The sequence below is a fragment of the Silurus meridionalis genome, chromosome 11 (assembly GCF_014805685.1).
Source record: "Silurus meridionalis isolate SWU-2019-XX chromosome 11, ASM1480568v1, whole genome shotgun sequence".
In the NCBI taxonomy this organism is placed as follows: Eukaryota; Metazoa; Chordata; class Actinopteri; order Siluriformes; family Siluridae; genus Silurus; species Silurus meridionalis.
Genome location: NC_060894.1, coordinates 12,852,452 through 12,866,056, shown reverse-complemented (window position 1 = coordinate 12,866,056; position 13,605 = coordinate 12,852,452). Strand labels below are relative to the sequence as shown.

At 37.9% G+C, this 13,605-nt stretch overlaps 1 long non-coding RNA gene across 2 annotated transcripts in view; it reads right to left on the bottom strand.

Annotated features, from left to right (window-relative positions):
* The window catches only part of LOC124393708, a 24,547-nt gene extending 10,942 nt beyond the window's left edge, over positions 1–13,605 (bottom strand). The window contains exons 1-4 of one of the 2 annotated variants that reach the window (XR_006927356.1): positions 10,410–13,605; positions 6,868–10,318; positions 6,620–6,777; positions 6,195–6,360 (exon numbers count right to left, since the gene is read on the bottom strand). This is a non-coding gene — a long non-coding RNA (uncharacterized LOC124393708). Of the gene's footprint in view, positions 1–6,194; positions 6,778–6,867; positions 10,319–10,409 lie in introns of both variants that reach the window. The other variant, XR_006927355.1, reaches the window with a different exon arrangement.

Below are 13,605 nucleotides of genomic sequence, written 5' to 3'. Positions count from 1 at the left end.
CGAGATATCAGGGTTCGGCGACATAAAAAAGTTGACATAACCGATAAAAAATGCAAAGACAAAGCGAGAATTAGGCGGCTCCATTTTAAAAACGTTGACTTAATAGGGTTGTCGAGTTAACCGAGGTCGAGATAAGCGGGTTCCACTGTGTGTATGTATATATATATATATATATATATATATATATATATATATATATATATATATATATATATATATATATATACACACACACACACACACACACACACACACACAGTACAGACCAAAAGTTTGGACACACCTTCTCATTCAAAGAGTTTTCTTTATTTTCATGACTATGAAAACGGTAGATTCACACTAAAGGCATCAAAACTATGAATTAACACGTGGAATTATATATGGAATTATATACATAACAAAAAAGTGTGAAACAGCTGAAAAATGTCAATTTCTAGGTTCTTCAAAGTAGCCACCTTTTGCTTTGATTACTGCTTTGCACACTATTGGCATTCTCTTGATGAGCTTCAAGAGGTAGTCACCTGAAATGGTCTTCCAACAGTCTTGAAGGAGTTCCCTGAGAGATGCTTGGCACTTGTTGGCCCTTTTGCCTTCACTCTGCGGTCCAGCTCACCCCTAAACCATCTCGATTGGGTTCAGGTCCGGTGACTGTGGAGGCCAGGTCATCTGGCGCAGCACCCCATAACTCTCCTTCTTGGTCAAATAGCCCTTGATGCCTTCAGTGTGACTCTACAATTTTCATAGTCATGAAAAATAAAGAAAACTCTTTGAATGAGAAGGTGTGTCCAAACTTTTGGTCTGTACTGTATGTATGTATGTATGTGTGTATATATATATATATTTTCTGGAGTAACGAGTAAAGTAGCATGCGCGATTCTACGTGAATACATTCATAATTCAGTATTTATTTTTTATGCAAAATAATTTAACTGAAAAGTAACTCGCATTATGATGTGTGTGTGTGTGTGTGATGGTGAATATATGCAACATTATACAATGTTGCATATATAGAAATGGAGACAGAAATATAGAAAACTTTTGCAGACTTTCCACCACTGCAGCTCTATTGACTGCTCAGAATAAAAGTTTTCTGTGGGAGACACATGTATGATGCCATCGCAGCGGAGATAGAGAGCAAATTCACAGCTCATTTGCTCTTTGTGGGAAGATAAACTGCCACGGTCACTGATAATAGCACGAACTTTGTAAAAGCGTTCAGACAGTTTCAAGCTGATGATGAAGCAGAGAATGATGTAGACGAGGACGAGGTCATATTTACGGAATTGCACGATGTTTTATGAGATGATGGCGAAAGGTATGTTCTCCCTCCACATCACCGGTGTGCAGCCCACACCCTTAACCTTATATACACGAACGATAGTTACACTCCTGACGCCGAAGGCAGATTGCAAAGCAGTGTACAGAAGTGCGACTGGAGAGTGTTCAGCCTTGTGGTCAAAATTTAGTAGATCATTTTATTGTTCTCTAAGACGTTATTAAGCATTTTAAATGTTTAAGAAATGTCTTTTGCCCTAATATAACTTATTTCTTAATGGCAATTATCTATATTACACGTGTTACACCTGTATGGCGTAAAAGAGATACAAGTAACGCGAAAGTAATATAACGCATTACTTTTCATAAAAAAAGTAACTAAGTAACGTAATTAGTTACTTTTTTGGGGAGTTAATCAATATTGTAATGCATTACTTTTAAAAGTCACGTTGCCCAACACTTTATGCTAAAAGCATATGCAATGCTAAGGTTTAATGTTGCTAAAAAAAGATTTTAACATTGCAATAGTATATTGCCTACCATTTGTTGAAATTAAGTATTTATTTATACACACAATAATAAGCTGTTGTTCTCCATTGTAGATGTTCCGCCTGGCCCTTGGTGACCATGGCTTTAGACTGTTACCAAGCACGGTCACCATGGAGACAGCAGAGAAACTGACGAACGACAGTTGGCATAGTAACTGGGAATATCTTACTCCTACTGGCAAACTAATTGCAACACTAATGTTGCATAGGTTAGGATTCCCCCAATATAATCACCTATGTACAGGGTCCTTTCATTTTCATGAAATTATAAAGATATTATTGATGCATTCTAATTTTAATGTATATTTCATTTTAAATATTGTCATTTCAGCATGATGTGTTTAAATCATAGCAGTGAAATCTAGGTCATCTTTAAACTATTATTATTATTGTTGTTATTGCTATTATGTACTGCATTAATACATTAATATTATCTTGGCGTACATGGTCTGATGTAAAAAAATATAACTACGTTTAAACACACATTCTGTAAAGAAAGAGAATGGTAGTTATAACCAGACTTCAGTAGCCATGATTGTAGACCAGGGGTGGCCAACCCGCCAACCCTCAACTTTGCGGTATATCAGACCTTGGCATGAGGCCAATCATAAATTACAGGGATGCACCGAGAATTTTAGGAAATATCTAAATCACCGAAACAACACGGCAGAAACACAATTGTAATGACGCAATAAAAAAGCGCAGCCAGCACACGGTTATCTGGATAAGAGCAACATGTCTGCGGTGTGCGGATAGCGATTTGCAAAAAACATACAATGCTGAAATTTCAAGAGGGGGTGGATCTGCAAAGAGTTTCTCCAAGTCGGGTTTAATTTATGACCTGAAATCCAAACATCCCGATTGCCATTCTAAATACAGTGGAACCCAGTTGTACGAGCAACCTATAGTACGAGCAAACGGAGATACGAGCAACCTCGCTCGCAAAATTTTACCCTGTTTCACAAGCAAATTTCGAAGGCACGAGCAAACTCGTGCTGCTGGTTCCCGTTTCCGGCGAAGGGTCGCATCAGTCGCTTAGTCGATGACGTATCACTCGCTCTCGCTGTTCAGTGCAGCAAAAACGTAACTGTGGCAGCGGGGGCGTGGCCGAGCGGCGGTGTGTGAATGGAGGGCGGGTCCGGGAGCAGATAGGCAGGGGATTGCCTCACCTGAAGTTAATGTGACCTAATGATTGTTCTCCTATTTTTAGCGATCGGAGGGTGCATTTAAGGAGGAGACCGTGTGCGTGTGTGGGTGTGTGTGCGCGTGCGCGTGCGCCAGAAACGTGCTGCGTGGAGCACTAAGCAGACCGACACAAAAAAACGTGGATGTGAAGCCTTTGCACCTGACCTGTTGTGGCGTTCCTTATTTCCGTATTCATACGCTCTCCCACAGTAACTTTTTTTAGTTTTATATTTTTATTTCACTAGAAATCTTGAAAAATGTCTCCCAATAAAATCAGTGATGGTGCTGTGAAAATAAAAGTAAATAGAATTACATGGAAACCGAGAAGGTTATGAGCATTTTTATGCATCTCACACTCGCAATCAACCACTATCACATGATTAAGTGTTACTTTTACATTCATTCCTATGGGGAAAATCAGTTTGAACATACGAGCAAATGGATACACAAGCAATTTTCAAGAACGAATTATGCTCATACAACAGGGTTCCACTGTATGAAGAACGCGGCGCAGAAAAGTAAAGTCAATCCGAGCATGCGCACTCCGTCTATAGAGGACGTTTTTGAAAAGGCAGGAAAGTTTTCCAATGATGGTGCCAAGGCAAAAGGCATAACACAAACAATTATGGATTTCATTGCCATTTGAATTGAATTTTTATTTCGGTGCATCCCTAAAATATTATCGTTGGTGTGGCCCTCTGACACAATTCAGGTTTCTCATGTGGCCCCTTGTAAAAATTAATTGCCCACCCCTGCGGTATATTCATCTCACGCACATCCGCATTTGACGAAAATACCGTATTAAACTCAAGCGAAGTGAACACGCACATAAAAAAAAAACACAAAGTCCTTGTTTTCTACCCTGAAACACATGAAATCAAAGCATCGATCTGTTCTGACTGACACCCATGTGAAAGAATTGCTTCGAGTGGCAACAACGGAATACGAAGCAGATTTGAAGGGGGTTGTTCAAGGCAAGGAATGCCAAAAGTCCCACTAAGTAACACGCATATTAAAAGAAAAACGCTATAGAAAATTATTGTATTATTTTTGTGGACTTGGTTAAACAGAGTTTGTGTGTGTGAGACAGTGCACACAATGGTCATTGTTGAAACTGACTGGCCTGTGGTCTTAGAACTGTAGGAGTCAATTTCTGTCATTATGTTGGTGTGGGACATTTACAATAAATCTGGCTGAGCAGAGGTGTGTGTGTGTGTGTGTGTGTGTGTGTGTGTGTGTGTGTGTGTGTGTGTGTGAGAGAGAGAGGAAGGGATGGGTGATGTTCATGTGTGCCCATGTGTATGATGTGGGTCTTTGCGTTAACACAGTCAAAAATGTGGCTCTGACTGGTTGGCCACCCCTGCTGTAGACTGTTACTGTGTTGCTTCATTATCAGTAAGCAATCTAGAGCAAAGGTCATGATGCACTAGCTCACACTGCACAGGCTCTCAACTGGGAAAGACAAAGTGTGGAACGAGAGGCATTCACTTACTAATAGACATGAATAATGCAACTTGTATGAAGTTATGGTTCCTAGCATTGTTCAAATAGCAAATAAGAGTAATTTCATTCAAATCAAGTCAGATGACATTTCAAATAACTCAAATAAATATTTTTAAGATACATGATGCTTATCATGAGTACACTGTAAAATCCGATTAGTTAACCTTAATTTAAAAAAGCATGCAACCCGGTTGCACTTAACATAATAAGTACAGTAGAATATAGTATTGTCATAGTAACTAATGCTTACAAAGTAGAATATACTTATAGCCAAGCTACTGTAACTAAGAGAAGCCAGAAGTACTTGGCAATTTGCTTAATGTGCTTACTGTTGTGTGTATTCCAAATAACACAATGATGTAAGTTAGGCTAACTGAAGTACAAATTTATATGAGATTTTCTAGTTTTATTTACTTTAAGAGCGGTCAGATTTACTTCATAAAAGCATGCAAACTGCACTATAATATATCCCTTTTAATGCAACAGTAAATAAAGGCCTAGTTTTAAATACTAACATTCAGTAAAACATTAAATTTGGTAATAAATAATTAGAATATGTAGTGAAGATCTACTTTGTAAGGAATGTCTATATCTAAAACATGCCGACTCCATGTTTTAGATATAGACATTACAGATATAGACATTCCTTACAAAGTTTATAATTTTGTAAGACAGTCCTTACAAAATGTATACCTATACAGTGGTGTATTGGTATAAAGTAAAAATACACATGTAACACACAATCCCATTACAGTTATAACAGGTTTATTGCTCAAACCTTTCATTTTCACACCACAGCTTTAAAACATTTGCATCTGTTAAAACAGTCAGGAATGTGGCCTGTAACAAAAGTAAAAAATAAAAACTTTTGTTTCAAAAAAGTGCCATAATCACTTAGCAGACAATAGCAACTGGCACTGCTCTCATACATATAAGCAACGTAGTGCCAAACCATTACTAGCCATAACCATCACTTAGTCAATCAAATGCACTTTTCGTGATGCTTTTAACCAAACCTATTTGTCACCTTTCACCTGCAGTTGCGAAGTGCTGTGTGTGCAGCAGGATTGCAAGAACAATTGCAAGAATAATTGTTAAATATAAGTTATACGAACAGAATAGTCTGAGCAGAAGGCATTTAAAAACCTCTATGTAACTGCAGCGAGTGATTTTTGCTTTCAACACAATAATAGCAAAAACAAAAAATTATTTCAAAGAAGTGCAATAATGACTTAACAATGGCAACAATATCAACCAGCACTACTACTATTCTTCAACTAACTCTTCAATAATTTCACTTACTCAACAGGAGATTTTTTAGAGTTTGGAGTCTTGGGGGGAGTTTGTTCTCTCCCAGCCTAAGCATCACTCTCTGGATGAAGTTTACCATGTTTCTCATGGCCTTGGGTATTCAAGGTGGAGAGACAGGCCAAACAAAAGGCAAAATGCTTGTGGTAAGCATGTGAGATTGTCCATAACGAAACCTCCTTTCAGACTGATGGCACTCCATTACAACAGTGATGTATTATCTATCTGTCCTGCCTACACAGCCTTCAAGTCTTGTTCATTAGTTTATCACAAATTTCACAGCTTTTTTTTGTTTGACAAATGTGTTACTTTTTACATTTCGGCTGTCATCTGCAGCATTCCTCAGAAACATCACCTGACTGCTGTGATTATTACCTGTTTTTTTCTGGTGTGGCCTGGTGTGGCCCGAGTAACTTCTACAACACTGCCTTTGTAACTGTGTAAGAACTTACAAAGGCAGTGTTGTAGAAGTTACTCGGATACTCGGAAGTATTGGGAGGCCTCTGAGAACAAGGGTATGTAGTGCTGTCACATCTGGCTTCTAATGGAAAGAACAAATTAAGTTCAGGATAATACAATATTCAATGTTACAATACGAACACAAATGTGTACATGAAAAGAGTCTTATCTAAATGGGTTTTTTTTTTTAGTGGAGAGAAGTCATTTTCAAATCTATTACACAGTTTATCAGGAACAAAGGACATAGTGTTTTAACACTACTGCAAGTTGCCATTTCTTAAAATACAGTATTTATGCTCGTTTAACAAAAAATGACATTAAGAACACTTTAGAAGACTTACGCTCATTCAACCTGCTGCACAATTTCAGCAATTTTTTTTCCAACACTTCCTTTGTTGGACTTGAAGATATGGACAAAGCGTGGTGTGAAGCAGTCCATTGCATCAAAAAAATAGTTTTCTAGATTTGTGGTGGCAATCCTGTTGAACTCTGCATATACCTGCAATGCACAGCAAATACACAAAAAGCATGTGACTAGACTGGCATTTATTATTGGTGTAAACAAAAAATTATGTTTGTCAGTTCTTACTTGTCTTTCTGAAAAAAGGGCAGGCCACTGCTCCTTCAGGGTTTTCACTGGAGGGTCGGTCTCCACAATTTCCCATCTCTGCAGTGGGAAGGTCTGATCCATCTTTGAAGCAATAACAGTTCCACTGGGGTTCTGTTTTTTCATTTCTTCAACCAGAAGCTTTCTTTTAGCCTCTAGTCCATCTTCATTCTGGCCCTCAGGTAGGTTAGGTAAGTAATTTACCTCATACCTTTTTGGGCTTTTGAGGCCTTTTGATGCCATTTGCAGGGCCCACTTTATCCCTGTGTTTATTGCAACCTCTGCACATCCAGCATTTCTCGGTTTAGTGCGATAGTTTCCCATTTTGTACATCAAGCTGTTCTTCCAGCCAGAGCACCCATCTGGTGAGCGTGGTTCCCTCAGACAAGGATGTTTTATTATTAGTGCTAATGACACAGAACGGCTTAATTTTTCATTTGGATAGGCATCAAATTTGTAGATCTCCTCAGCAAGTTTCTCCAAAATACCATGCTTCATGTCTCTTGGCACATTCAGGTAAGTACGGTCTCATAAAAACAGAAGATTTGCCTGTCTCAGTCTGAATTATACATCAACTGGAAATTTGGAATGTTAAAGAATTCTGGCCATCGCCCTTGTCTTGTTGATGAGCTTGGTGTCAACAGAATCTCTATTATCTGAGGAGAATTCAGAGGTAGGTATCAGTGTCAGTGTCACTAATGGTATCACCTTGGCAGTAGCTTTTGTAGGTGGCAAATCTTGTACATCATCAAGGTTGCAGAGGGAATTATCAAAGTGTAGATCTCGAGAGAAAAGTCATCATTAAGCGTCCATTTTTCTTCAACTATTATCTTAAGTTCTTTAACTGTTTTTGGTATCCCATCTAGTGAGGCTTTATGTATATCCTGTTCATTTACAAAAATTAGTTTATAGCTTCCCATGGTCCTATAAAGAGCAGACATGACTTTAGTGGCAATTTCACATGCAATCATTCAGCATAATATATAACGCTTCAGTATCACATACACATTGCCCTTTATTTGATAGGAGGATAAGGGGAAAGGATCATTTAGATCAGAAAAATTAGTGACTGTGAGAGGCCCTGACCCACTGAAGCACAACTCATAAGCACGCAAGTATTCAACATACCATGAAGTCAAAATCCTACAGACCAACAGGATTTCTGTATTAATAACAGCAATATGTGTTATTTGCTGGAACTCGGGTAGACCTGAACAAGTTCCAACTGAAATGATCATATCTGCACTGTATTTTACACCGTCAACACAAGCAACCAATATCAACCAAATACCAATGCAACCAATACCGTACTTTGTCTGGCATTATGCTGATGAAGGAAGTTTTGAACATTTTCAGGGAAATATGTAATCATAACTGACCTCACTTTATCAATTTCCATAGGAGGTTTGAAGAATGATGATGAATCCAAATGGAACGCCATCATTTTCTGGTGTCTTACAGCTAAGTTTTGTTGTAAATTCTTAAAATTGCGAGTGTCATGCACAACCTTTTTTAAATCATTTGAGGGTAGTGTTCAATAAAATGATGTTTTGGACGAAGTTTGTAGGTTGGAAATGTTTGTTATTCAGAGAGTCCAAAGAAATATACTGCTTGGTAAACAAATCCTGAAGACACAGTGACAGTTCTGATGGCACAATACCCTCCAAAAAGTCATGCAGGATGTCAGGTGGAAAGCCATTGACCACATGAAAGTGTCTCAGATTTTCACTGAATGAACACCCTCTTTTAAACACCATGATGTCTGGCCATAGCAGGGTCACGTACAACATCTTGTACATGTCTGTCATGATTCTCTCTTGTCCTTAAATGGAGTAGACCTGATCTGACCTCTTTATCCTGTATCTCATCTTGTTTACACATACAAAACCGGCAGAAGTGATCGGCTGCAAAACTCTCCTGGAATCCTGCCACAGAGTGAGCCCCTAAGTTGTCTGCTGCTACATACAAGGCAATGCCTTTAACACTTTCTGCTAGTTGATCAACATAAAAACTATGTTCCTCTAGGGTTGCAAGATTCTGAATAAGTGGACGAAGGATTTCTGCATAGCCATGTTCCTTTGCAGTATTAACCTTACACAAAAGTGCAAGTTGAATGGAGTGCAGAGCTGACCGATATTTGGAATCAAGGTTAGCAAGCACCCAATATACTGCACATAGCTTGTGCTTTTTTTGTGGATGTTCCCAATGGATTGACCACTTCAAAATCATCTATATATAGCCCAAGAGTAATCCTAAACTCTTCTACATTCAAACGAACATTTTCTTTGAGGTGAGAGCTCTCTCTGAATGAGAGGTATCCTTCTGATAAAAAAAGTCTTTTTGTGTAGCACCTTATCCAAAATATCCAGATTTTTTTAACAAAGTTTGCAACATTTTCAGTATGAGAACATACACAAATGACCTACCTCCATCAAGGCAAAATTCAACTGGCATAACAACTGGAAATCCTTGCGGAAATAAGATGTTCTCCTGCTAGCTGTTGACAGGGATCCTCCTGTATTGGTGAACTTAAGCAAGACATTACTTACCGCAACGGTGACTGATAATCCTCTGGACTGCACTTTGTATTCGCGACCTTGAAAGTAATGGATTTGGTTGATCTGCTGTATAACTTCTTGGGCAGCAATTTCAGAAATGTGCAGGACTTTCTGCATTTTTAAAAACAGAGCAGCGAGGTTATGTTCCAGCTGAGTTTCCAAGTCTTGTGTGTCTCCCATAGACTCCTCATACTCACACTCAGTCATTGTGTGAAGAAACATTCTCTTCTTCGGTCACCTCAGGTCATTAAATGTTGTGTACTATTCCTGGTTTAAAATGTGGTGTAGTACTCATACCGTGAATCCTACTTTTGTGTGCATTAAATGTTGAATATACATTGCTCTGAAAAATCACAGCCTTCATATGGACACACAACTCTTTGCTTAAGTTTCAAATGACTTCGCAAGTGTGTGAAAAACTCTGCTTCACTGCTGGGCTTCATGTATTCACATAACTGGCAATGGAATGCAGCTGTGGATTCACTACTTTGCCTGTCTGATCAAGGAAAGTGCAAGTGAAAATTTTGAGGCACTGTGTGTTTCAAGCGTTTCGGGATGAGTTAATGTTAAACTTTGCTCTGTGGATCTTTCTCATTTTACATCATACAAAAAGTAATTTTTCCCCGCTATGTTCAACAAAAATCAGCCTAGTGGTTGACAGAAAAGGCACCATTAGTGGTGTTAGCTTAGTAATAGTTTAGTACATTTCTAAGAGACAAAACTCACCAAGACGGTTGGAAGGTCATCAGCTACTCAAAATATTCAGTGGTCGTATTGTCCACTCTTACAGTCACTGCCCTCCACACCACACAGAAGAGAAGTCTCTCTCTTCTCCCTCTTCCGGAAGAGTACTCAACTTGTGCAGTGTTTGTTAGCTAAGTTAATATGAAACAAATGATAGCTAGAGCTATAACAAAAGTAGAAGGAACAAATCCACACACAGTTATTATTTGTTTGATAACTTACCTTTACATGAAGAGATCCTCAAATTGTGAATATGTCGGCACGGCGCGAGACGTCCAATGACATCTACAGCACATGCGCAGATCTGGTTGCTTTTAGGGTTTGTTAGAAAATACTCGCTCTTAGCATGTGACAGCAAATAAAGCCCTGTTGTAAAAGTAACTTAAACCCGATTAGGTTGACTTAAAATAAAATATGCGAGTAATCATGCCTTAAGCCATGTTAACTTCACTCAGAAAAAAACAGTAAAATGTACTTTTTTACCATGCAATTACATGTTACTTTATAAAAACTATTAAGTAGTACATATTAGTACTGGTAACTTATCTATGCAAGTCATGACAGCTATTAGATTTTACAGTGTACTTCACGATAGTAAAAAAGTATTTAATATGTCTTTTATCATAGTATTACATCAGTGTCTGCTTTCATTGTTTTTTTAATGACATGGCGCTTGTCATTTATCAATTATACATGCTCTGCGGTTCCAATAATTAGCTCTGATGCAAGATTGCCTGTACCTAAAAAATCTTTCTCACAACAGAATTTTGTCCAACCCTTACCAGCCAAACAATTTTCAAGAGCTACCTTTAACTGTGTTGAGAACTGTTTCTTAAAAGAATTCTAAAGTTAGTATAATTTTAACTGTTTACCATGCTGCAATTGCAGAGAATATGGTAGTGTGCAGTCTCTGTCCATGGTCCTGAAACACAATTTTGTTCCTTTTTATTGCTATTTTACAAATAATTGCAAACACACCATAGCAGTTTAAACTATGGTAGTGTAAAAATAAGACTTCTTAGGCATTTAACAGTTGCTAGATTTACCATGTCCGTTTGTTTGTTATATATTTTTCCTATTATCTGATATTGTCTGCTATTTTAAACTGTTAACATATTCGAGCATTAGCCTAATAATGATACCTAGAAGACAATAGATAGTGTGTGTAGCCCGCTCGGTCTCTTTAAAAGCTTATAGTAAGTAACTGCGAATTATCTGCAAAGTGCGCAAGAGTGACGCAGAATTGACTTCAAAGCGAAGCAGAAGAATTGACTTCACCGCGTTTTCATAAGGAATGGGAAAACGGAAGTGATAGGAAAGAAACTCTTAGAGTTCGAGAATGAATTGTTAGAAGGTTTTCAGGATCACTTGCTTGTATCTGCAGTAATCAAAGAACACTGTGAACAACGAAGAAACGCGAAATCACCAGTAATCTGTGTCACAGATGACAGATGTAGAACATTAAAACCTCAAATGATGCACACTAAGTGGCTATTCATTTAAACCCTATTAACACCTCTGTGCACAAATGACCCATCTAAAAGATATTTGGTACGCAGTCGGGGAAAAAAATATCATTTGCTAGACTTAAAATCTATTTACTAAATGGAATCATGGTAATTTAACTAGCTTTCTTCAATGGTAAGTTAGCTGATATGAAGTACACTGGACTTATTTTGCCAATTTACTGTGCTCTTTAGAGACTACATGCAGTCCACGTGCGAAAAAAAAAGTGACTCACACTGCAGTATCTTTCAAGTCATCCTCAGTAGGCTCAGTATAACTTAATTGTTTAGCATTTATGTTCATCAAAATGAGATATATTAAATTACGGCGCACTTTTAAGTTCAAATTCAGTTTATTTTTCATAGGAAAAAAGTACAGTAGGCATACTTAAAATAACTGTTGAAATACTGTGGGTTTAATTTATACTTTCATATCTAAAGCATCTACTCTATATAAGCTCTTTATTTAAAAAAAGGTCAAATTAATCCTACCACGAATACTAAAAATCGTTAAAACGCGAGATCAGCAAACTGTGCATGATAAAGTGAAGCACAACAGACGCATCTTGCCTAAATGTCTCCATATGGACCATTGTCCACCCTCGTCTTCTCTTCCTCTTGGAAACTAGCGGTTCTTGTCCAATCTTGCCATCTCCTTTGCGCTTTTTTATAGAGACCTCATAGTACTAGTAACCAGAGAAGGGAGGTGGACTCATTCACTAAAAAGCAGCACCCACACAAGTGCGTGTTCGTGCCACGTCATTGACGGCGCTGCTGTCTATAAAACGTGTCAAACTCAGACCGGGAAGCGAATACAGGTTTTTGGCTTTGTGGCAAAATACGTGCTTTTTGCGCTTTTATAATGGTAGTAAAATGTGGACAGACACTAAAAACGCTTTTCGATATTGTGTAGTTTGCTTCCCAAACAAAAGCAAACGACTTTCATTTGAATGCAGCACAAATTAAATTAAATGATCACAATCATTACAGATATTCTTTAACTGTAGATAGAATGATCTATGATAGTCAATTTTTTTTATCCGAACTACTCTGATTTAGTAAGCACTTACTAATTGTTCCCGTAGGAAATCACTCAATAAAATTGTGATTATGATAAATATTTTGTGTTCATTGTCACAGCTGACACGTATTCTCCTTCAGTTATTTAGCAGCAGGTGTCTACAAAGGGGGTTGGCTGAGAGAGTACGCACCATTGTGTTTTAAAATAAGTAAACCGGTAGTGTGCATCGCAATGCCCATTTCTGTCTGATGACTGAGGAGAATCCAGAAAGCGTAAGATTACTGTGAGGGCAAAGGGGCGGACCATTCTCCTTTGAAACCTTTTACATTTAAAGAAGCAGAACACATGGCAGTTCCTGAACCAGATTACAGGTTGCATTTCACAGGGTCTCAGTTATAAATTTTACCATTGAATTTGATTATTTATACATGTGGGTATATACGTATACAGTACTGTGCAAAGGATTTAGGCCATTATTAGATAGATTAGATTACATAATTATTTTATCTGTTTAGTAGAATACTTTGGAAATTAGCGATATTGTCTGAATAAATGGGATCATGGATTCTGAAAACTACAGACAGGTTTTAATTCATAATAAATCTATCTATCTATCTATCTGTCTATCTATCTATCTATCTATCTATCTGTCTGTCTGTCTGTCTGTCTGTCTGTCTGTCTGTCTGTCTGTCACAATAGTGAGTTCACCCCTCACATTTCAGCCACTGTCCTCTGAAAATAACCCAACATACAGCATTACTCTCAAAATAGCTGGCAAAAAAAGTGGGTAGACCCTAAGTGAACCTATAAGTGTCCAAAGTGTCAATATTTTGTGTGAGCACCATTGCTATCAAGGACTGCCTTAATCCTCCTGGACATGAAATTCACTAGA